The sequence below is a fragment of the Mus musculus genome, chromosome 6, assembly GCF_000001635.26.
Source record: "Mus musculus strain C57BL/6J chromosome 6, GRCm38.p6 C57BL/6J".
NCBI lineage: Eukaryota > Metazoa > Chordata > Mammalia > Rodentia > Muridae > Mus > Mus musculus.
Window position 1 is genome coordinate 48222182 of NC_000072.6, and position 26675 is coordinate 48248856.

At 42.2% G+C, this 26675-nt stretch overlaps 2 long non-coding RNA genes and 3 other non-coding genes across 6 annotated transcripts in view; 1 reads left to right on the plus strand and 4 right to left on the minus strand.

Annotated features, from left to right (window-relative positions):
* On the plus strand, positions 1–25208 carry Gm38802. Of its 2 annotated transcripts, none has more exons than XR_869050.1 (3): positions 1–39; positions 24021–24764; positions 25179–25208. It is a non-coding gene; the product is annotated as a predicted gene, 38802 (long non-coding RNA). The 2 variants fall into 2 exon arrangements; XR_003956300.1 differs by lacking the exon at positions 1–39 and adding an exon at positions 19793–19823.
* The window catches only part of Gm16630 (predicted gene, 16630), a 264503-nt gene that overhangs the window by 91276 nt on the left and 146552 nt on the right, over positions 1–26675 (minus strand). The window lies entirely within an intron of this gene.
* On the minus strand, positions 913–984 carry n-TCgca33. The gene has a single exon. It is a non-coding gene; the product is annotated as a tRNA-Cys (tRNA).
* n-TCgca48 lies at positions 2148–2219 on the minus strand. Its single transcript has one exon. It is a non-coding gene; the product is annotated as a tRNA-Cys (tRNA).
* On the minus strand, positions 22135–22206 carry n-TCgca32. The gene has a single exon. It is a non-coding gene; the product is annotated as a tRNA-Cys (tRNA).

Sequence of the window (26675 nt, forward strand, 5' to 3'; positions counted from 1 at the left end):
CAGGATGCACAGGCTCTGACAACCCACAGACACACCCAGGTGAGCAAGAGAAAATGAGGCTGTGTGTACTATTTGAGACAATTATCCAAGTATGAAAAGACTGGTAATGAGGTGATGTCTGTCCACCATTGAACAGGTAGACACTGGACAGGCATCCACCCAGAAGAATTTCCTGTGTAAGATTTCAGTGGGCTTTATGCAGAGTTGAAGATTTATAGAATCCTTGTCACTCTTCTAGTCACAGGTGGTGTGTGTGTGTGTGTGTGTGTGTGTGTGTGTGTGTGTGTGTGTAAATGGAGTAATGGGACACATTTGATGACAAAGAAGGACTTGGGAGTGATTTGAGAATGAAAGGGAACTGAGCAGGAAGAGGGATGGAGTTGGGGAAGGCAACAAATGAGCACAAATTGTAATGATAAATATGTATGAAGACACACTGTGAGGAAATGAAGTGCTTTTGTACACTAACCCAAAGAATTAATTAAAAGTAAACAAAAACTTCTCCAGGAGGTTGAACCTTTGCTTGGACACCCACTATTCTCATTTGACCTTGCTTGGGTCTCTCACTTTAAAGAATTACATACACACAGTTTTCTTCATATCTTTATACTATGTCTTTGTAGTATAATTCTCTCTACTTAATTACCTGCCTTCTGTCTCCTACTTGACTGTGAATGATAGGACTCACAAGTTTAGAGGACATGGAAGTTTCTTGATTTCAAAAGGAGGAGCAAGTTCATAAAGCTCAAGGTACAGACACAGAGAGATAAGAGGAAAGAGGTGGAGGTGTGAATTGCTACTCCTCAGTGTGGCAGAGGGCAGAAGCCTGGGTTGACAAAGGGAGGCTAAAAATTACTGAAGATATTTTTAGTGAGGATGGCACTAAATTAGGGAGGCAAAAGATATACTGGAAGGGGGCACCTGGATTTGAACCAGGGACCTCTTGATCTGCAGTCAAATGCTCTACCCCTGAGCTATACCCCCTGACCTGAGAGGTGATTAATTAATAGCATTTACCAGAATGGAATACTATAAACAAGGCTGCCCTACAAGTTGGATGGTGTTGCAAGGCCTCTCTGAGTTCCACCTCCCTCTACTCTTCAGTACTTCTCACACATGACTGATGACAGTCCTTTGGCTTATTGGGCTATACACCTGAGGATTCCCCTAAACCAGCCAGAAAATTGTCTTTGACAATAGCAATTATGGAGTACTGACTTTGTGTCAGCTACCCTTAGTATTTTCCCTTGCATGGAACAGAATTTCAGAGCCCTTAGCTTTATGTTTATTTAATAAAAGACCAAGGTTCCTGATAATTTGTCAAGTGTATAGACAAAGTACAAAATGCATATGGGTAGAATTAAGGAGAGTCTGGCTTTTTAACAATGTTGTGTTGTTTATATTTTAATTGTTAATATCAACCATATTGCTTGTGTTAATAAATAAAAGTTAGCCATGTATGGTGGAGATCACAGCACCACAAAGGCTGAGGAGGGGGTTGAGGTTGAGGAGCTAGACAACTTAGTGGAGCTCTGTTTTTTTTTTTTTTAATTTTCTTTTCTTTTCTTCTCCTCTCTCTCTCTCTCTCTCTCTCTCTCTCTCTCTCTCTCTCTCTCTCTCTCTCTCCCCCTCTCCCTCCCCCTCCCTCCCTCCCTCTCCCTCCCCCTCCCTCCCTCCCTCTCCCTCCCCCTCCCTCCCTCCCTCCCTCCCTCCCTCCCTCCCTTCCTTCCTTCCTTTCTTTCTTTTCTCCTCCTCCTCCTCCTCCTTCTCCTTCTTCTTCTTTGTGCCTTGGGAAAAAATGGTCCCATTTTCCTTCAGAAGTGCTCACACAGGTGTAATGAGATATAGAGTTACTGCATCCTGATTTTAGTTAACAAAGAACTGGAGCTGTCAGCATGTGCATCAGAGATCATGTGCACATTCATAGGATGGAATACGATACACCCATAAAAAAATAAAATGGTCCCAGGGCATTATCCAGGAAAGATGTCTCAGTGAGGCCATTCCACAAGAAAAGAATATTGCTGCTATGTGTAATGTGAGCTCATTTTGATTTGTTCTTTGTCTTTTTTATTTTTAAAACTTGGTTTATTTTGGACTTTTGAGACAGGATCTCAGAAACATTGTGTTCGATGAGTAAAAAAGGAAGGGAGCACCCGGATTTGAACCGGGGACCTCTTGATCTGCAGTCAAATGCTCTACCCCTGAGCTATGCCCCCAGATGTTTATGTATGTGTAATACATAACATATAATACATAATTCTAAACCTGCATGGCCATCTGACGTGTACTGACCATCATCTGCTTCCTCCTCTAAGGCCCAGCCCTGAGCTGCCTTTGCATACCTGACTGCCACATCATCATAAAAAGCAGCCTCCTGCCCTAGTTCCCAGTTGAGGGAGGCACATTAAATTGACTCAGTGGTTAAGAGCATTTGTTATCACTGCAGAGGACTCAGGTTCAAGTCCCAGCACCCAGCAGCACACAACCTGTCCAAGGGGACCTGACTCCCTTTTCTGACCTTGGCAGGATACACATGGTACAAACATTTATTCATGTAAAATGCCTCTGTGTGTGTGTGTGTGTGTGTGTGTGTGTGTGTGTATCTATATATATCTATATATTATATTTATATCTATCTATCTATCTATCTATAAATTGTATCATGGAATTCTACAACTGAATACCTTTAGATTTACATACAAGAGCACAGCCCAGAAAGTGGGCTGTTAAACAGATCCCCTGGAGGTAAAGGGCATGGCAGGTCTGGGCAAAAGCAAAAACTTTACTGAGAAATAATGTAGAAAAATGTAGGAAAAGTAGAAAAATAATGTAGACAAATCTGAAAAAGAAATGTAGAATCATAGGGAAAGGAGCTAGGGGTGATGTGTGTTGATATCAAGCCTATTGAAAATTCACACTCACACACAGATTGAAGATGTTGATTTAACCTGTGACCTTCCATATTGTAGATATGAAATAAAAATCAGTCATTACACTCACTTCCAAATACAGCACACCTGATTAGTGGCCACAGCACAACCAGAGTCCATATTTACACTTAAGTGGCATCTTTGCACAGCGTTTTGGGGCAATAGACGAACCTGCTCTGTCTCTTCCTCCTTCTTATTCTCCATTTGTGGACAGAAGTTATCTGAGGAGAGAATCCAGTCCACAGAGGGGATGAAAAAATCTGGATGAAATGGACACTTTTCTAGACACATACCAGGTGCCAAAGTTAAAACAGGGTCAGATAAACCATCTAACAGATTCATAACCCCTAAAGAAATAATAGCAGTCATTAATATTCTCCCAACTGGAAAAAAAAAAGCCCAGGACCAGATGGGTTTAGTGGAGAATTCTATCAGATCTTTAAAGAAGACCTAATACCAGTACTCTTCAAACTACTCCACAAAATAGAAACAGAAGGAACACTACCCAATTCATTCTTTGAAGCCACAGTTACACTTGTACCTAAACCACACAAAGACCCAACAAAGAAAGAGAATTTCACACCAATCTCCCTTATTATGAACATTGATGCAAAACTACTCAATAAAATTCTTGCCAACTGGATCTAAGAACACATAAAAAACGATCATTCACTACAATCAAGTAGGCTTTATCCCAGGGATGCACGGATGGCTCAATGTACAGAAATCCATCATTTGTTCTTCAAAACATAAAAAGTAACATGGTTTCAGTTTTGAGACAATTTATAATTTTTACAGTTTTTTTTCCAAAATGTGAATAACACACAGCCTTACCCTTGTCTGTTGCATTAACTAAATACATCATAGAACATGACTTGCAGCCGACATCCGTTATCTACTGTGTGGGATGCATGTTGGTCAGGAGCTCTGTAATGAAACGTCCTCATGTATTTACATCAAGATGGTCCTTCGTGATTTTTTGGGTGCACGCTGAATCGGGAATTGGGTGGGGGTTTCCCCACTAGGTCTAACATTTAGAGGTCCCACCGAGATCTGTGTGACACCCAGGAACCCCGAAAGACTCCTTGGAGGTACGTTTGTTTGTGTGAGTCTTGTATGTTGTCTGTTGTCTAAGTGTCTAAGTGTGGCACCGCTGAATTTGTGTCTTGGTTTTTCAGTTCTGAGATTGTGGGTTTGAGTCCCACCTTGTGTCTGGGTTCCCATTTCTGGTATTCTGTATTCTGGCAGCTGCCGCTGTGGACCGTAAGGACCTAGTGGCTGTGGGAGTAAGACGTTCTATGGCCCCACAGGCTGCAACCTTGGAAGACGTTCCAAGGGTGACCCTGGAGGAAGTGCCCAGGATGAGGGACAGTCAGAAAGGACTGGCTGTCTTCTGGAAGAGTGAGAGAGATCAGGTCCTCTTTCTGCCAGAGAGGGGGTGGATGTGGAATCCCACCTCGTCAGGAAGGGAGTCGATGTGGAATCTGACCCCCGTCAGGAAAGAGGTCGATGTGGAATCCGACCTGTCAGGACGTAGTGTTTGGCTGGTTGTATAAGTCCAGGCACAGATGGGTGTGCTTAGATATACTGGTGTTTTCTCTCTGTTGCTATCTTGTTTTTGTTTGTGGTTTTCATCATGGGACACAGAAATTGTACATTGGAGGTAAAGTGGAATCCCTCCCTGCCTGTCTGTCTGTATGTCTGTGTGTCTGTCTGTTTTGTTCACTTGTGTGTCCTCCATTGGACCACCTTCTGATTTTGGTTTGTTTTTGGTTTGTCTGGTTTCAAGTCTGGTTTTGGTCCCAAGGAGTTGACTGATTATCTTGGTTTGGTTTTAGGCCGGTCTCAGGTTCTGGGGCCTTCCCATGGAGAGAGGTCCATTTGAGTTGGTTGTAGTGACAGTGAGCTTCTCTGGAAATCGCGTGTAAGACGCCCTGTATTGGTCTTGCTTGTGTTTGTCATTTCTGTGGTACTGTGATTCGATGGTGGTTGCCTGAAAACAGTTTCTATGTATGCCTTGTGTGTCTCTTTGTGTTCAGACTTGGATTAATGACTGATGACTGTTTTTGAGTTATGCCCTCTGGAATAAGCCTAAGAATCCTGTCATATCCCTATGCTGACCACTTCCTTTCAGATCCTCAGCTGCCCTGCCTCCCACTCCAACTCCAGTGAGCAGCCAGCAGGTCACAGTGGTCCTACCCATGGACCTGGAGCCTAGGGAGAAATGAACTTGGAAACTGGAGCAAGAGAGAGGTGGTCCCTGAGAAGTCAATGGCCCTGGATGTTGTGGCTGCTGAAGAGTAAAGAAGAGGAGGCTGTGGGAGTAGCCGGCCAAGAGCACCACGGATTCCCTGGCTGCTTCTCATTCCCCTGTCCCCTGCATCCTGTATCTTGTTAACAGAAAAAGTGCTTTCACTTTGAGATAATCAGGGGCCTAGTGCAGCCAGCTGTGAGAGCTGCACTCCCTTCTCTGCCCCACGTGTTTTCTCTTCTAAGGCGACCCCGCCCTGAGCTGCAGGCAGTGAGTCTGTTCCAAGCTCCAGTGAGAGAGGCATCCGCCCAGTCTGGGCTTTTGTCCAAGGTAAGGAGCACCTGCGAGTCTCTGCCAGGCTCTGACGAGGGTCTCGTCTTTGTGGGACTAGAAAGTGCCCCAACAATCTGACCAAGGTAATAGAAGTTACAGAAGTTAGAAGAAGGACAGGGTAAGTTGGTAAGAAAGTGCAGAGGAAGAGAAACAAAGGAAGGATAGAGGTCTTCAAAGAAGAGCTTAGAGCAAAGCTTCAGCAGACTCAGGAGAGATGGACGACAGTGGCAAATAGAGAGGTTAACAGTGAGGAGAAGTAAAAATAGAGATGAAGGGGATTAGAGAGGTCTGAGATGAGAGATATACTCTGAATGAGAAATATTTAGAAGAGGAATCAGTAACATGAGGCTGACAAAGACAGAGGCCAGAGTCAGAAACAGAGATGTGCAGTGTGACAGAAAGATAAACCAGGGTAGAGGAGAACTATAAGAGAAGATAAGTGACAGGATATAGATGTGATAATTAGATAACATCCAAAGGAAGCAAAGACAAGGAGGAGGAACAAAAGATAAATATATATATATCATTATATGAGATCTCCATTACAGTTAGGAAACAGCAGCAAAGAGAGGTAAATGACAAAGACTAGAACCTAGCAAAGTGGCACATGCTAATAATGCTAGCACTTAGAAATGATCTGTAAGAAACAGGAAGCCAGGAAATTAAAAAGAGATAAGAGAAATGAAATGCTGGCCACAAAAGTCAGGGAAACTAGAAAACTTAGATAGTACCTGACAACAAAAGAAAGCTTTGGCTAAAGATCAATGTGTTTACTGTAAATAAATGAGCCCTGGGTGAGAGACTGCCCCAACAAAAAGAAGAGGAGCCCCCCTCATGACCAAACCCTTCACCTGTTCGTGGCTAAAAGTAAAGAGATTCCAAAAGGGGTGATAACACAGAAGCTGAGTCCTTAGAAGAGGCTGGTGGCCTACCTGTCAAAGATGCTAGAAAAGAAACTGTGTTTCATATTCCCCCACCGACCAGTGCAAAACAAGTTAGAAAAGTTCCTGGGTAGTGCGGGCTTTTGCAGATTGTGGATTCCAGGTTTTGCTAAATTAAAGAGATAAACAGGGCTTGGGAGGCGGCCTCAGCCTCAGCAGCAGCGGTCGCCATCTTGGTTCCGGGACTCAGCAGAACTTAGGAAATTAGTCTGAACAGGTTAGAGGGTGCGCCAGAGAACCGGACAGCTTCTGGGACGGGCAGAAGCACAGAGCCGCTGAGGCAGCACCCTTGGCGGGCCGCAGACAGCCGGCCACCGTCCGGACCAGAGGACAGGTGTCTGCCTGGCTTGGGAGGCAGCCTCAGCCTCAGCAGCAGCGGTCGCCATCTGGGTTCCAGGACTCCGCGGGACCTAGGAAATTAGTCTGAACAGGTTAGAGGGTGCGCCAGAGAACCGGACAGCTTCTGGGACGGGCGGAAGCACAGAGTCGCTGAGGCAGTACCCTTTGCAGGCTGCAGACAGCCGGCCACCGTCCGGACCAGAGGACAGGTGTCCACCTCGCTTGGGAGGCGGCCTCAGCCTCAGGAGCAGCGGTCGCCATCTTGGTTCCAGGACTCCCTGGAACTTAGGAATTTAGTCTGCACAGGTGAGAGTCTGCACCACAGAAGCTGACAGCTTCTGGGAACTGCCAAAGCAACACAGCTTCTGAGAGAGGCCCTGTTTTGGGCCTTCTTCTTCGACCAGGAGGAGGTCCAAAAACAAGATATCTGCCCACCTTCCCTGTAAGAGAGCTTGCCAGCAGAGAGTGCTCTGAGCACTGAAACTCAGAGGAGAGAATCTGTCTCCCAGGTCTGCTGAGAGACTGTAACAGAATCACCAGAAGAACAATCTCTAAACAGAGTCAACTATAACTACTAACTTCAGAGAATACCAGATGGCGAAAGGTAAACGTAGGAATCCTACTAACAGGAACCAAGACCACTCACCATCATCAGAACCCAGTTCTCCCACTTCGCCCAGTCCAGGGCACCCCAACACACCCGAAAACCTAGACCTAGATTTAAAAGCATATCTCATGATGATGGTAGAGGACATCAAGAAGGACTTTAATAAATCACTTAAAGAAATACAGGAGAACACTGCTAAAGAGTTACAAGTCCTTAAAGAAAAACAGGAAAACACAATCAAACAGGTAGAAGTCCTTACAGAAAAAGAGGAAAAAACATACAAACAGGTGATGGAAATGAACAAAACCATACTAGACCTAAAAAGGGAAGTAGAAACAATAAAGAAAACTCAAAGTGAGGCAACACTGGAGATAGAAACCCTAGGAAAGAAATCTGGAACCATAGATTCGAGCATCAGCAACAGAATACAAGAGATGGAAGAGAGAATCTCAGGTGCAGAAGATTCCATAGAGAACATCGGCACAACAATCAAAGAAAATGGAAAATGCAAAAAGATCCTAACTCAAAATATCCAGGAAATCCAGGACACAATGAGAAGACCAAACCTACGGATAATAGGAGTGGATGAGAATGAAGATTTTCAACTCAAAGGACCAGCAAACATCTTCAACAAAATTATTGAAGAAAACTTCCCAAATATAAAGAAAGAGATACCTATGAACATACAAGAAGCTTACAGAACTCCAAATAGACTGGAAAGAAAAGAAATTCCTCCCGACACATAATAATCAGAACAACAAATGCACTAAATAAAGATAGAATACTAAAAGCAGTAAGGGAAAAAAGGTCAAGTAACATACAAAGGCAAGCCTATCAGAATTACACCAGATTTTTCACCAGAGACTATGAAAGCCAGAAGAGCCTGGACAGATGTTATACAGACACTAAGAGAACACAAATTCCAGCCCAGGCTACTATACCCAGCCAAACTCTCAATTACCATAGATGGAGAAACCAAAGTATTCCACAACAAAACCAAATTCACACATTATCTCTCCACGAATCCAGCCCTTCAAAGGTTAATAACAGAAAAAAACCAATACAAGAAAGGGAACAATGCCCTAGAAAAAAACAAGAAGGTAATCCCTCAACAAACCTAAAAGAAGACAGCCACAAGAACAGAATGCCAACTTTAACAACAAAAATAACAGGAAGCAACAATTACTTTTCCTTAATATCTCTTAACATCAATGGTCTCAACTCCCCAATAAAAAGACATAGACTAACAAACTGGCTACACAAACAAGACCCAACATTTTGCTGTTTACAGGAGACACATCTCAGAGAAAAAGATAGACACTACCTCAGAATAAACGGCTGGAAAACAATCTTCCAAGCAAATGGTATGAAGAAACAAGCTGGAGTAGCCATCCTAATATCTGATAAGATTGACTTCCAACCCAAAGTCATCAAAAAAGACAAGGAGGGGCACTTCGTTCTCATCAAAGGTAAAATCCTCCAAGAGGAACTCTCAATTCTGAATATCTATGCTCCAAATACAAGGGCAGCCACATTCATTAAAGAAACTTTAGTAAAGCTCAAAGCACACATTGCACCTCACACAATTATAGTGGGAGACTTCAACACACCACTTTCACCAATGGACAGATCATGGAAACAGAAACTAAACAGGGACACACTGAAACTAACAGAAGTGATGAAACAAATGGATCTGACAGATATCTACAGAACATTTTATCCTAAAACAAAAGGATATACCTTCTTCTCAGCACCTCATGGTACCTTCTCCAAAATTGACCACATAATAGGTCACATAACAGGCCTCAACAGATTCAAAAATATTGAAATTGTCCCATATATCCTATCAGATCCCATGCACTAAGGCTGATCTTCAATAACAAAAAAAATAACAGAAAGCCAACACTCACGTGGAAACTGAACAACACACTTCTCAATGATACCTTGGTCAAGGAAGGAATAAAGAAAGAAATTAAAGACTTTTTAGAGTTTAATGAAAATGAAGCCACAACATACCCAAACCTTTGGGACACAATGAAAGCATTTCTAAGAGGGAAACTCATAGCTCTGAGTGCCTCCATGAAGAAACGGGAGAGAGCACATACTAGCAGCTTGACAACACATCTAAAAGCTCTAGAAAAAAAGGAAGCAAATTCACCCAAGAGGAGTAGACGGCAGGAAATAATCAAACTCAGGAGTGAAATCAACCAAGTGGAAACAAGAAGAACTATTCAAAGAATTAACCAAACCAGGAGTTGGTTCTTTGAGAAAATCAACAAGATAGATAAACCCTTAGCTAGACTCACTAGAGGGCACATGGACAAAATCCTAATTAACAAAATCAGAACTGAAAAGGGAGACATAACAACAGATCCTGAAGAAATCCAAAACACCATCAGATCCTTCTACAAAAGGCTATACTCAACAAAACTGGAAAACCTGGACGAAATGGACAAATTTCTGGACAGATACCAGGTACCAAAGTTGAATCAGGATCAAGTTGACCTTTTAAACAGTCCCATATCCCCTAAAGAAATAGAAGCAGTTATTAATAGTCTCCCAGCCAAAAAAAGCCCAAGACCAGACGGGTTTAGTGCAGAGTTCTATCAGACCTTCAAAGAAGATCTAATTCCAGTTCTGCACAAACTATTTCACAAAATAGAAGTAGAAGGTACTCTACCCAACTCATTTTATGAAGCCACTATTACTCTGATACCTAAACCACAGAAAGATCCAACAAAGATAGAGAACTTCAGACCAATTTCTCTTATGAATATCGATGCAAAAACCCTCAATAAAATTCTCACTAACCGAATCCAAGAACACATTAAAGCAATCATCCATCCTGACCAAGTAGGTTTTATTCCAGGGATGCAGGGATGGTTTAATATACGAAAATCCATCAATGTAATCCATTATATAAACAAACTCAAAGACAAAAACCACATGATCATCTCGTTAGATGCAGAAAAAGCATTTGACAAGATCCAACACCCATTCATGATAAAAGTCTTGGAAAGATCAGGAATTCAAGGCCCATACCTAAACATGATAAAAGCAATCTACAGCAAACCAGGAGCCAACATCAAAGTAAATGGAGAGAAGCTGGAAGCAATCCCACTAAAATCAGGGACTAGACAAGGCTGTCCACTCTCTCCATACCTATTCAACATTGTACTTGAAGTATTAGCCAGAGCAATTCGACAACAAAAGGAGATCAAGGGGATACAAATTGGAAAGGAGGAAGTCAAAATATCACTTTTTGCAGATGATATGATAGTATATATAAGTGACCCTAAAAATTCCACCAGAGAACTCCTAAACCTGATAAACAGCTTCGGTGAAGTAGCTGGATATAAAATTAACTCAAACAAGTCAATGGCCTTTCTCTACACAAAGAATAAACAGGCTGAGAAAGAAATTAGGGAAACAACACCCTTCTCAATAGTCACAAATAATATAAAATATCTCGGCGTGACTCTAACTAAGGAAGTGAAAGATCTGTATGATAAAAACTTCAAGTCTCTGAAGAAAGAAATTAAAGAAGATCTCAGAAGATGGAAAGATCTCCCATGCTCATGGATTGGCAGGATCAACATTGTAAAAATGGCTATCTTGCCAAAAGCAATCTACAGATTCAATGCAATCCCCATCAAAATTCCAACTCAATTCTTCAACGAATTAGAAGGAGCAATTTGCAAATTCATCTGGAATAACAAAAAACCTAGGATAGCAAAAACTCTTCTCAAGGATAAAAGAACCTCTGGTGGAATCACCATGCCTGACCTAAAGCTTTACTACAGAGCAATTGTGGTAAAAACTTCATGGTACTGGTATAGAGACAGACAAGTAGACCAATGGAATAGAATTGAAGACCCAGAAATGAACCCACACACCTATGGTCACTTGATCTTCGACAAGGGAGCTAAAACCATCCAGTGGAAGAAAGACAGCATTTTCAACAATTGGTGCTGGCACAACTGGTTGTTATCATGTAGAAGAATGCGAATCGATCCATACTTATCTCCTTGTACTAAGGTCAAATCTAAATGGATCAAAGAACTTCACATAAAACCAGAGACACTGAAACTTATAGAGGAGAAAGTGGGGAAAAGCCTTGAAGATATGGGCACAGGGGAAAAATTCCTGAACAGAACAGCAATGGCTTGTGCTGTAAGATCGAGAATTGACAAATGGGACCTAATGAAACTCCAAAGTTTCTGCAAGGCAAAAGACACCGTCAATAAGACAAAGAGACCACCAACAGATTGGGAAAGGATCTTTACCTATCCTAAATCAGATAGGGAACTAATATCCAACATATATAAAGAACTGAAGAAGGTGGACTTCAGAAAATCAAATAACCCCATTAAAAAATGGGGCTCAGAACTGAACAAAGAATTCTCACCTGAGGAATACCGAATGGCAGAGAAGCACCTGAAAAAATGTTCAACATCCTTAATCATCAGGGAAATGCAAATCAAAACAACCCTGAGATTCCACCTCACACCAGTCAGAATGTCTAAGATCAAAAATTCAGGTGACAGCAGATGCTGGCGAGGATGTGGAGAAAGAGGAACACTCCTCCATTGTTGGTGGGATTGCAGGCTTGTACAACCACTCTGGAAATCAGTCTGGTGGTTCCTCAGAAAATTGGACATAGTACTACCGGAGGATCCAGCAATACCTCTCCTGGGCATATATCCAGAAGAAGCCCCAACTGGTAAGAAGGACACATGCTCCACTATGTTCATAGAAGCCTTATTTATAATAGCCAGAAGCTGGAAAGAACCCAGATGCCCCTCAACAGAGGAATGGATACAGAAAATGTGGTACATCTACACAATGGAGTACTACTCAGCTATTAAAAAGAATGAATTTATGAAATTCCTAGCCAAATGGATGGACCTGAAGGGCATCATCCTGAGTGAGGTAACACATTCACAAAGGAACTCACACAATATGTACTCACTGATAAGTGGATATTAGCCCAAAACCTAGGATACCCAAGATATAAGATACAATTTCCTAAACACATGAAACTCAAGAAAAATGAAGACTGAAGTGTGGACACTATACCCCTCCTTAGAAGTGGGAACAAAACACCCTTGGAAGGAGTTACAGAGACAAAGTTTGGAGCTGAGATGAAAGGATGGACCATGTAGAGACTGCCTTATCCAGGGATCCACCCCATAATCAGCATCCAAACGCTGACACCATTGCATACACTAGCAAGATTTTATCGAAAGGACCCAGATGTAGCTGTCTCTTGTGAGACTATGCCGGGGCCTAGCAAACACAGAAGTGGATGCCCACAGTCAGCTAATGGATGGATCACAGGGCTCCCAATGGAGGAGCTAGAGAAAGTACCCAAGGAGCTAAAGGGATCTGCAACCCTATAGGTGGAACAACATTATGAACTAACCAGTACCCCGGAGCTCTTGACTCTAGCTGCATATGTATCAAAGGATGGCCTAGTCGGCCATCACTGGAAAGAGAGGCCCATTGGACACACAAACTTTATATGCCCCAGAACAGGGGAACGCCAGGGCCAAAAACGGGGAGTGGGCGGGTAGGGGGGTGGGGGTGGGTGGGTATGGGGACTTTTGGTATAGCATTGGAAATGTAAATGAGCTAAATACCTAATAAAAAATGGAAAGAAAAAAAAGAGATAAACAGCCCTTCTATAGAGAAATAAAGAACAACCTTGGATGGCTTTCCATGCTATTAAGACTGCCCTAATGGGCTCCACTCGAGCCCCAGGGTACCTTGCCAGCGGACTCGCCCGACACCCGCACGGGCCCACACAGGATTCCCCACGGGATCCTAAGACCTGTGGTGAGTGGAACACAGCGCCTGCCCCAATCCAATCGCGCGGAACCTGAGACCCTGGGAAATAGGAAAGCAGACTACCCGGGCCTGACCTGGGGCACAAGCCCCTTCTGCTCCACTCGAGCCCCAGGGTACCTTGCCAGCAGACTCGCCCGACACCCGCACGGGCCCACACAGGATTCCCCACGGGATCCTAAGACCACTAGTGAGTGGAACACAACTCCTGCCAGAAGTCTAGTTCGAACACCAGATATCTGGGTACCTTCCCTGCAAGAAGAGAGCTTGCCTGCAGAGAATACTCTGCCCACTGAAACTAAGGAGAGAGCTACCCTCCCTCTATAAGCCTCCTGCTTATAGAGGATAACAGAGTCACCTGAAGAGCAAGCTCTTAACAGTGACAACTATAACAGCTAGCTTCAGAGATTACCACATGGCGAAAGGCAAACGAAAGAATCCCACAAACAGAAATCAAGACCACTCACCATCGTCAGAACGCAGCACTCCCACCCCACCTAGTCCTGGGCACCCCAACACAACCGAAAATCTAGACCCAGATTTAAAAACATTTCTCATGATGATGATAGAGGACATCAAGAAGGACTTTCATAAGTCACTTAAAGAATTACAGGAGAGCACTGCTAAAGAGTTACAGGCCCTTAAAGAAAAGCAGGAAAACACGACCAAACAGGTAGAAGTCCTTAAAGAAAAACAGGAAAACACATCCAAACAGGTGATGGAAATGAACAAAACCATACTAGAACTAAAAGGGGAAGTAGACACAATAAAGAAAACCCAAAGCGAGGCAACGCTGGAGATAGAAACCCTAGGAAAGAGATCTGGAACCATAGATGTGAGCATCAGCAACAGAATACAAGAAATGCAAGAGAGAATCTCAGGTGCAGAAGATTCCATAGAGAACATCGACACAACAGTCAAAGAAAATACAAAATGCAAAAGGATCCTAACTCAAAACATCCAGGAAATCCAGGACACAATGAGAAGACCAAACCTACGGATAATAGGAATTGATGAGAATGAAGTTTTTCAACTTAAAGGGCCAGCTAATATCTTCAACAAAATAATTGAAGAAAACTTCCCAAACATAAAGAAAGAAATGCCCATGATCATACAAGAAGCCTACAGAACTCCAAATAGACTGGACCAGAAAAGAAATTCCTCCCGACACATAATAATCAGAACAACAAATGCACTAAATAAAGATAGAATATTAAAAGCAGTAAGGGAGAAAGGTCAAGTAACATATAAAGGAAGGCCTATCAGAATTATACCAGACTTTTCACCAGAGACTATGAAAGCCAGAAGAGACTGGACAGATGTTATACAGACACTAAGAGAACACAAATGCCAGCCCAGGCTAATATACTCGGCCAAACTCTCAATTACCATAGATGGAGAAACCAAAGTATTCCACGACAAAACCAAATTCACACAATATCTTTCCACGAATCCAGCCCTTCAAAGGATAATAACAGAAAAGAACCAATACAAGGACGGAAATCACGCCCTAGAACAAGCAAGAAAGTAATCCCTCAACAAACCAAAAAGAAGACAGCCACAAGAACAGAATGCCAACCCTAACAACAAAAATAAAAAGAAGCAACAATTACTTTTCCTTAATATCTCTTAATATCAATGGACTCAATTCCCCAATAAAAAGACATAGACTAACAGAATGGCTACACAAACAGGACCCAACATTCTGCTGCTTACAGGAAACCCATCTCAGCAAAAAAGACAGACACTACCTCAGAGTGAAAGGCTGGAAAACAATTTTCCAAGCAAATGGTCTGAAGAAACAGGCTGGAGTAGCCATTCTAATATTGGATAAAATCGACTTCCAACCCAAAGTTATCAAAAAAGACAAGGAGGAACACTTCATACTAATCAAAGGTAAAATCCTCCAAGAGGAACTCTCAATTCTGAATATCTACGCTCCAAATGCAAGGGCAGCCACACTCATTAAAGAAACTTTAGTAAAGCTCAAAGCACACATTGCACCTCACACAATAATAGTGGGAGACTTCAACACACCACTTTCATCGATGGACAGATCGTGGAAACAGAAACTAAACAGGGACACAGTGAAACTAACAGAAGTTATGAAACAAATGGACCTGACAGATATCTACAGAACATTTTATCCTAAAACAAAAGTATATACCTTCTTCTCAGCACCTCACGGGACCTTCTCCAAAATTGACCATATAATTGGTCACAAAACAGGCCTCAACAGATACAAAAATATTGAAATTGTCCCATGTATCCTATCAGACCACCATGGCCTAAGACTGGTCTTCAATAACAACATAAATAATGGAAAGCCAACATTCACGTGGAAACTGAACAACACTCTTCTCAATGATACCTTGGTCAAGGAAGGAATAAAGAAAGAAATTAAAGACTTTTTAGAGTTTAATGAAAATGAAGCCACAACATACCCAAACCTATGGGACACAATGAAAGCATTTCTAAGAGGGAAACTCATAGCTCTGAGTGCCTCCAAGAAGAAATGGGAGAGAGCACATACTAGCAGCTTGACAACACTTGGAAAAGCTCTAGAAAAAAAGGAAGCAAATTCACCCAAGAGGAGTAGACGGCAGGAAATAATCAAACTCAGGGGTGAAATCAACCAAGTGGAAACAAGAAGAACTATTCAAAGAAAAAACCAAACGAGGATTTGGTTCTTTGAGAAATCAACAAGATAGATAAACCCTTAGCTAGACTCACTAGAGGGCACATGGACAAAATCCTAATTAACAAAATCAGAAATGAAAAGGGAGACATAACAGATCCTGAAGAAATCCAAAACACCATCAGATCCTTCTACAAAAGGCTATACTCAACAAAACTGGAAAGCCTGGACGAAATGGACAAATTTCTGGACAGATACCAGGTACCAAAGTTGAATCAGGATCAAGTTGACCTTTTAAACAGTCCCATATCCCCTAAAGAAATAGAAGCAGTTATTAATAGTCTCCCAGCCAAAAAAAGCCCAAGACCAGACGGGTTTAGTGCAGAGTTCTATCAGACCTTCAAAGAAGATCTAATTCCAGTTCTGCACAAACTATTTCACAAAATAGAAGTAGAAGGTACTCTACCCAACTCATTTTATGAAGCCACTATTACTCTGATACCTAAACCACAGAAAGATCCAACAAAGATAGAGAACTTCAGACCAATTTCTCTTATGAATATCGATGCAAAAACCCTCAATAAAATTCTCACTAACCGAATCCAAGAACACATTAAAGCAATCATCCATCCTGACCAAGTAGGTTTTATTCCAGGGATGCAGGGATGGTTTAATATACGAAAATCCATCAATGTAATCCATTATATAAACAAACTCAAAGACAAAAACCACATGATCATCTCGTTAGATGCAGAAAAAGCATTTGACAAGATCCAACACCCATTCATGATAAAAGTTTTGGAAAGATCAGGAATTCAAGGCCCATACCTAAACATGATAAAAGCAATCTACAGCAAACCAGGAGCCAACATCAAAGTAAATGGAGAGAAGCTGGAAGCAATCCCACTAAAATCAGGGACTAGACAAGGCTGCCCACTTTCTCCCTACCTTTTCAACATAGTACTTGAAGTATTAGCCAGAGCAATTCGACAACAAAAGGAGATCAAGGGGATACAAATTGGAAAAGAGGAAGTCAAAATATCACTTTCTGCAGATGATATGATAGTATGTATAAGTGACCCTAAAAATTCCACCAGAGAACTCCTAAACCTGATAAACAGCTTTGGTGAAGTAGCTGGATATAAAATAAACTCAAACAAGTCAATGGCCTTTCTCTACACAAAGAATAAACAGGCTGAGAAAGAAATTAGGGAAACAACACCCTTCTCAATAGTCACAAATAATATAAAATATCTCGGCGTGACTCTAACTAAGGAAGTGAAAGATCTGTATGATAAAAACTTCAAGTCTCTGAAGAAAGAAATTAAAGAAGATCTCAGAAGATGAAAGGATCTCCCATGCTCATGGATTGGCAGGATCAACATTGTAAAAATGGCTATCTTGCCAAAAGCAATCTACAGATTCAATGCAATCCCCATCAAAATTCCAACTCAATTCTTCAACGAATTAGAAGGAGCAATTTGCAAATTCATCTGGAATAACAAAAAACCTAGGTTAGCAAAAACTCTTCTCAAGGATAAAAGAACCTCTGGTGGAATCACCATGCCTGACCTAAAGCTTTACTACAGAGCAATTGTGGTAAAAACTGCATGGTACTGGTATAGAGACAGACAAGTAGACCAATGGAATAGAACTGAAGACCCAGAAATTGAACCCACACACCTATGGTCACTTGATCTTCGACAAGGGAGCTAAAACCATCCAGTGGAAGAAAGACAGCATTTTCAACAATTGGTGCTGGCACAACTGGTTGTTATCATGTAGAAGAATGCGAATCGATCCATACTTATCTCCTTGTACTAAGGTCAAATCTAAATGGATCAAAGAACTTCACATAAAACCAGAGACACTGAAACTTATAGAGGAGAAAGTGGGGAAAAGCCTTGAAGATATGGGCACAGGGGAAAAATTCCTGAACAGAACAGCAATGGCTTGTGCTGTAAGATCGAGAATGGACAAATGGGACCTAATGAAACTCCAAAGTTTCTGCAAGGCAAAAGACACCGTCAATAAGACAAAAAGACCACCAACAGATTGGGAAAGGATCTTTACCTATCCTAAATCAGATAGGGGACTAATATCCAACATATATAAAGAACTGAAGAAGGTGGACTTCAGAAAATCAAATAACCCCATTAAAAAATGGGGCTCAGAACTGAACAAAGAATTCTCACCTGAGGAATACCAAATGGCAGAGAAGCACCTGAAAAAATGTTCAACATCCTTAATCATCAGGGAAATGCAAATCAAAACAACCCTGAGATTCCATCTCACCCAGTCAGAATGGCTAAGATCAAAAATTCAGGTGACAGCAGATGCTGGCGAGGATGTGGAGAAAGAGGAACACTCCTCCATTGTTGGTGGGATTGCAGGCTTGTACAACCACTCTGGAAATCAGTCTGGTGGTTCCTCAGAAAATTGGACATAGTACTACCGGAGGATCCAGCAATACCTCTCCTGGGCATATATCCAGAAGATGCCCCAACTGGTAAGAAGGACACATGCTCCACTATGTTCATAGAAGCCTTATTTATAATAGCCAGAAGCTGGAAAGAACCCAGATGCCCCTCAACAGAGGAATGGATACAGAAAATGTGGTACATCTACACAATGGAGTACTACTCAGCTATTAAAAAGAATGAATTTATGAAATTCCTAGGCAAATGGATGGACCTGGAGGGCATCATCCTGAGTGAGGTAACACATTCACAAAGGAACTCACACAATATGTACTCACTGATAAGTGGATATTAGCCCAAAACCTAGGATACCCAAGATATAAGATACAATTTCCTAAACACATGAAACTCAAGAAAATGAAGACTGAAGTGTGGACACTATTCCCCTCCTTAGAAATGGGAACAAAACACCCATGGAAGGAGTTACAGAGACAAAGTTTGGAGCTGAGACGAAAGGATGGACCATGTAGAGACTGCCATATCCAGGGATCCACCCCATAATCAGCATCCAAACGCTGACACCATTGCATACACTAGCAAGATTTTATCGAAAGGACCCAGATGTAGCTGTCTCTTGTGAGACTATGCCGGGGCCTAGCAAACACAGAAGTGGATGCTCACAGTCAGCTATTGGATTGATCACACGGTTCCCAATGGAGGAGCTAGAGAAAGTACCCAAGGAGCTAAAGGGATCTGTAACCCTATAGGTGGAACAACATTATGAACTAACCAGTACCCCGGAGCTCTTGACTCTAGCTGCATATGTATCAAAAGATGGCCTAGTCGGCCATCACTGGAAAGAGAGGCCCATTGGACGCGCAAACTTTATATGCCCCAGTACAGGGGAACGCCAGGGCCAAAAAGGGGGAGTGGGCGGTTAGGGGAGTGGTGGTGGGTGGGTATGGGGGACTTTTGGTATAGCATTGGAAATGTAAATGAGCTAAATACATAATAAAAAATGGAAAAAAAAAGACTGCCCTAATGTTGTCCCCAGCTTTGGGACTTGTAGATGTGACTGAGAACAAAGGTATTGCCAAAGAGGTTCTTACTCAGAGATTGGGACCCTGGAAAAGACCTGTGGCATACTTGAAAATATTAGACCTGGTGGCTGTAGGATGGTCTGCTTGTCTGCACATAGTGGCTTCTGGTCAAGGACGCAGATAAATTGACTCTGAGACAAAACTTGGCACATGCCCTAGAAAGTGTGGTTCAGCCCCTCTCCGATGGCTAACGCTCTTGAAAACATTATCCAACTGTTCCCCTGACCGATGGACACATTATCAGAGCTTTTCGTTGACTGAACTGTGACCTTCACTACTCTACTACCTACCTACTCATCACTGCTTTGACATTCTGGCAGAAGAAACTGATACTCGAAATGATCAGAATGATCAGATCAGCCTTGGCCTGAGGTTCGAGCTGGTACACGGATGGCAGTCGCCTCGCAGTTGAAGGTAAGTGGAAGGCGGGGACAGCAGTGCAGTGGTAGTCAGAAAGCAAGTGATCTAGGCCAGCAGCCTCCCTGAAGGGACGTCTGCCCAGAAAGCTGAACTTGTGGCTTTGATACAAGCTCTATAAGTGGCAAAAGAGAAGTCTACACTGACAGCAGGTATGCTTTTGCCACTGTATGGAGCATTATAAGACAAAGAGGGCTGTTGAAATCTGCAAAGAAAGACCTAAGATGCTATGGCTAAAAAAATTAGATGGCAGATCTAACCACCAAACAGGCATCCCAAAGAGCAATGATCCTGACAGTCTGAAGACTATCAAGTTATAGACAAAGTAAGACTGGTAAAAGAAACCCTGTATAGAATAGTAGTAATTGAAGGAAAAAAACTAGTCCTCCCATCGGAAGACAGACCTGATATCTACTGGAAAATAGACTTTACTGAGAAAAATATGTGTATGAATACCTTCTGGTTTTTGTGAACATTCTCAAGATGGATAGAAGCTTTTCTCTGTAAAAATGAGACTGTACAGATAGTCATCAAGAAGATTATTAAAGAAAAATTTTCCAAGGTTCGGAGTGCCAAAAGCAATAGTGTTAGATAATGGCCCTGCCTTTGTTGCCCAGGTAAGTCAGGGTGTGGCCAAGTATTTAGAGGTCAAATGAAAATTATATTGTGTGTACAGACCTCAGAGCTCAGGACAGATAGAAAGAATAAAACAGACCTTGACAAAATTAACCATGGAGACTGGCACAGACTTGGTGCTCCTTCCCCTTGCCCTATTTGGAACTAGAAATACTCCCTCTTGATTCAGTCTTACTCTTTTTGCGATCCTTTATGGGGCTCCTATGCCCACAACTGTTTAAAAATGATGTGTTTAAACCTATGTTGTTATAATAATGATCTGTATGCTAAGTTAAAAGGTTTGCAGGTGGTGCAGAAAGAAATCTGGTCACAATTGGCTACAGCGAATGAGCTGGGTACCCCAAAGACATCTCACCAGTTTCAGCCAGAGATCTGATCTACGTGCACCTACATCATGCCCAGACCCTCAAGCCTCACTAGAAGGGTCCCTGCCTAGTTCTGTTTACCATCCCTTCTTATTCTGTTTTTGTTATAGCTTATGGTCCTCCAGTATCAACACCAACCTATAGTTAAGATAGAAAAAGAGTATGCTTTCTATTCTCCACATAGAGATAAAGACTTCTGAAATTCTAAGATTATAATTACTTTGTAGAAGAAGAGGGGAATGAAAGAAAGATGAAATTTCAAGACCTGTAAGTCATATAAAGTACTCAGAAATTGCTGGTTGTTTGTGAGCCTAGAGGCTGCCTGGGGCTGAGAAAAAAGAAAAACAAACCTGGGTATGCCCCGTAGTTTAAACATCCCTGGGAACAGCTTGACCATAAGATAAAGAGAAATGTGAAGACATAACAGGGCTAAGTGAACTGAGTCAACAACTCACAGAACTCTGACACCCTGCACGTACATGTAATTTTTCTGCTGATGTTTGAATAAGCCAATAGTGTGTCGCTATGCTGAATTCCACACCCCTAAGCCGCTTACCCCATAAAAACCCCTAGCTTTCGAGCCTCGTGGCCGACATCCGTTATCTCCTGTGTGGGATGCATGCTGGTCCGGAGGTCCGTAATTAAAAAAAAAAAAAAAAGAATGTGACTTGCCTTCACTGAATTACTAGTTCACCCTCTGCAACCCATGCCCCCCACAACGTTCCCCCTCCCTGCCCTGGACTTATGAGAGCTAGCTTACGGAGCACAGATCTTAGTGGATGCAATCAGAAGACCAATTTCATCTCTTCCTGGGGAGAATTCTTGGATGGACAAGAGAAAAAAAATTAAGAAAGTAAGAAGTACAGGAAAGGGATGATCTGCCTCTGAAAGGTGCGGTGTGGTCCAGTCTTAGACATTTTACACATCAACAAATCACACACTTGTAGATACAAGTGAAGGTCCAGACAGACAGAGCTGTTCAGACAAAGCTCAGCTGAAGCAGCCAGGACTGAGGAGGCTTCCAGGAAGCTCTGAAAGGTTGGGTCACATCTCAGCTGGTTCCAGAAACCACAGGGAAGCTTTTATGAGGCCTTAGCTCCACCCAGGGTGCTCGAGTTGTTTGAGGTGAGGCCTGGGAAAGGGATCTTTTATAGACTCTTTGATTAATCATAATTTATTTTGGGTAGCAAAACCACCATAATAAAGCCTTAATAGTTGCTGTTTCTTAAAAGAAAAAAAACAACTCTGTTGTCTTTAAAAATCAAAATTCAGATAGCTATGTAGAAAAATAAAAACTAGGTATGAGTAGGGGGCACCTGGATTTGAACCAGGGACCTCTTGATCTGCAGTCAAATGCTCTACCCCTGAGCTATACCCCCAATACTAATAGAAGGCTTAATTAATATCCTTCACTTTCAGAGTTACACCCACATCACTTGTAACCTATGCATCATCCTTTGAGAACTTCCAGGCTGAGTCAGAGAAAGCACATCACTCTCCTGCATAAAAAGTCACAGGCCCCTCTGAAATGGAAATGTAAGGATTCTTTGGAAAGGTGGTTGGATGGTGTTTTGCTGGGGCAAAGACATAAAAGTGGACATAGATGTGAAAGGCTCAGGTAGACTTTGGAAGGAATATTTCACTGAAGTAGACACGGGAGAGAGGATGTTCTGCTAAGGCAAGCATGTGAAAAAACACATGATCAAGGATTATTTGCTAACAAAATACATGTATTGGTCCACCTTACATTGTATAGTGGAGCTGCATTGTCAGGATTCCGTGGAGTTGAGCTGATTGGATGCACATGCTGAGGCAAGATCCATGGAGGGCATATGATGTTTGGTGGGTATAAGTAGGTCTCCACAGAGTGATGGAGAGAGCTTGGCTTGCTGTTACAGCTTATTGTGCAGTGTTTGAGTTTGTGGGTCTTCACTATTCTTCCCTGAGAGAGGCATAGCCAAGAACTTCTCCTGGTGTTCCTGATGGTCCCTCCTGCTCACTTGACCTGAAGCTGAGGCCTGGCTGTCTCTGCTAGGTAGTGCCACTACTGCTGGTTCGTGTTTGCTATCCTGACTCTACCAAACTGGACTGCTGATGTATCTGTGAGGTGTTTGTGAAGGGGTCGAGCTCATACTGCCTGCTAAGCTATGAACTGAAATGCTGATTTCCAGAAAATAAAGATGGGAGTTGCTCCAAAGATCCTTTCTAAACAGGTCCACTTGCCCCATATCCTTTCTTTTCCACTAGCTCTGGTGGATTATAAGGAAGGTTAAAGTGTTTAAGAACCATTATTAAAAATAAGATTTGCAAAACATTAAACTTATACCCTTTCTTAGAAAACCCACAGCATGTTCTCCCAACCTTCAGTCCCCAGGATTAGACAGTTCTGGAGTGGCACTGATACTGGCTGCTATAATAATCTTTAGAGTCAAGCTCTGAGTCTATCAAGATATGGTCTACAAACATAAATTCCACACAGCTGAGGTGTTTATCTTGTCAAATATGATGACAAATCATGCCTGATCCTCTTGTACTGTTAGGTTCAGGGAACTTGCTACAGAACTACAGGCTATAAATAGTAGAAAGTAGACTTCTGAATCCCCCAAACCATTAATGGACCAACAAAAGTCTAGGAGCAAGAAATTTTATCAGACTAACCCACATGGCCCTGAAGTTGGTGGTGGACAAAGCCCCATTCTGTCTGGAAACCAGTCTGTGTGTGGAGGTGTCTGCCTGACATGGCATTTCTCCTCTGCTAGATGCCTGCCCTTGCATAAGCCCATAGTCAGCTCCTTACTTGCCGTAATTTAAAATAATCAAATCTTGGATATCTGTTACACCTGGTTGGATATCTTTCTTATTTATTTTATAAACATTATTTTCCAATTAATCTGGTATTAATTTGAATTACTGCACAAGGAGACCTTGAAACTAGAATTTGAAACCTAGTAGTTTGTTTTGTAGAAAAAAAGTAGGAAACACTGGTAGAGCATTGTTGCTTTAGGTGGGGAAAGGAAGAAAGGCAAGTATGGGTGGGAGATGAAGCACTCATTGATCATATGCAACCAGGGATGAACACATTCAGGTCACCCTCCCTCAAAGGACAAGGGAGCTGGGATGTTTAACAGCCACCTCCAGGCAGTATTTTACAAGGCTATTCATGATCAGATTTGTATTTCCCTCATGTTTTTAGCATGTTGCATGTTCTACAACATGAGCATACTTCAGTGGCAAAGTGGCAGAGCTGAAGTTGACATTGGCCTGCATGCCCAGAAATGTGCGAGGGCCTGACCGTGTGCATCAGCAGAGCTGTCTAAGGTGAGGCCAGCCTTGCCTTCCTCAAATGATGGCTACTTGGTTATTCCATGATACTTATTTATTTAGATACAATGCTGAATATGGCTTTTGTTTATGTTTTAATTTTATTTATGTTTTTAAAATAATCTATGTTTAATAAGTGAGATTGGCCTCTTGTCTTGTTTTCTCTTATAATCTGACATTTTTCACAGCATCTTTAATTAGTCTCACAAAGAGAGTTGCAGTAAGTACCCCTGCTTTTAAAAAATTCCCTGGAATAGTTTGTGTAAAAGTTCTCTTTCCTGAAACTTTTGGTATACATAACACAATCTGTGCCTTGAGCGTGGTTTAAATGCCATTAAACTTCTAACAACAAATAATTTTATTATATTTTAATGTCCTCAATAGTTATCCATAAGTTTTTATTATTTTGATTTGAAAAATAATGCTAATATCATACTCTTTGTTGTTGTTGTTTTTTGTTTCTTTTTGTTTTTTGATAATTCCCAATTCCTGTCTGTAATGTATCCTGAGAAACTTCGGAGGAATGACCTTCCTGATTCCGCTGTGCAGCTTTCAGGACTGCCTATGACCCCCAAACAAAGTCTGAACCCCAGCCCCACTCTTAGGACGACACCTGGTAATGTATCTTATCGTTCACCTCTGACCCTTAGGTACATGCTACTTCTTCCACTTATTTCATACACACGCATGTCACACACACACACACTAACAGACACACACAGACACACACAGACACACACACGTAGAAACACAGGCATACCTTTGAAGTCTAGGAAGCACGAAGTATTTTTTTCCACTGTCTGTCAGGTGGAAACTTCCTGCATGTAGCCTACACACTCATCTTAAAAATAAATTATATATATATATATGTCTTTTATTTGTTCAGTGCACCCCACCTCCCAGGAGCCCCCCACACCCTTTTCTCCCCTTCTATGTCTTCTCCTTTCTTTTGTTAATAACCTGCTGAGCTGGCCCTTTAAGTTGAAAATCTTCATTCTCATCAACTCCTCCATTGTTGGTGGGATTGCAGGCTTGTACAACCACTATGGAAATCAGTCTGGCAGTTCCTCAGAAAATTGGACATAGTACTACCGGAGGATCCAGCAATACCTCTCCTGGGCATATATCCAGAAGATGCCCCAACTGGTAAGAAGGACACATGCTCCACTATGTTCATAGCAGCCTTATTTATAATAGCCAGAAGCTGGAAAGAACCCAGATGCCCCTCAACAGAGGAATGGATACAGAAAATGTGGTACATCTACACAATGGAGTACTACTCAGCTATTAAAAAGAATGAATTTATGAAATTCCTAGGCAAATGGATGGACCTGGAGGGCATAATCCTGAGTGAGGTAACACATTCACAAAGGAACTCACACAATATGTACTCACTGATAAGTGGATATTAGCCCAAAACCTAGGATACCCAAGATATAAAATACAATTTGCTAAACACATGAAACTCAAGAAGAATGAAGACTGAAGTGTGGACACTATGCCCCTCCTTAGAATTGGGAACAAAACACCAATGGAAGGAGTTACAGAGACAAAGTTTGGAGCTGAGACGAAAGGATGGACCATGTAGAGACTGCCATATCCAGGGATCCACCCCATAATCAGCTTCCAAACGCTGACACCATTGCATACACTAGCAAGATTTTATCGAAAGGACCCAGATGTAGCTGTCTCTTGTGAGACTATGCCGGGGCCTAGCAAACACAGAAGTGGATGCTCACAGTCAGCTATTGGATGGATCACAGGGCTCCCAATGGAGGAGCTAGAGAAAATACCCAAGGAGCTAAAGGGATCTGTAACCCTATAGGTGGAACAACATTATGAACTAACCAGTACCCCGGAGCTCTTGACTCTAGCTGCATATGTATCAAAAGATGGCCTAGTCGGCCATCACTGGAAAGAGAGGCCCATTGGACACACAAACTGTATATGCCCCAGTACAGGGGAACGCCAGGGCCAAAAAAAAAATTGGGAATGGGTGGGTAGGGAAGTGGGGGGGAGGGTATGGGGGACTTTTGGGATAGCATTGGAAATGTAATTGAGGAAAATATGTAATAAAAATATTAAAAAAAATAACCTGCTGAATCCCATTAGTGCTGCTGAAGACTGCTCTTGCTGACTTGATCATATCCAGGCTAACCACAGCTGCAAGCTGCAGTGAGTTCATGGGTACAGCTGCCATGTACGTACAGAAGACAGACTCTCTCCAGCTCTTCCATTTTTTTCTGCTCACCTTCTGAGGTGTTCCCTGGGCCTTGGAGAGAGGCATTTTGGGGATCCACCCATACCTAAGGTTTTATCAGAGGCCCTGATAAAAGCTCAAAGAGGATACTAGTTCTGTGTCCTTGCCCAGGGTCAAACTTGGCAAGACCTGTGGTGGGCCTGAGGCCAGAGCCTTGAAGGAGTTACAGTTTCATCTCCCACAAACCCAGAGTTCCCTTCTTGAAAGCTGTGATTATCAGTCCTAACTGAAAACAGTGTATATGATGGTGTACTTCTTAATAAACTT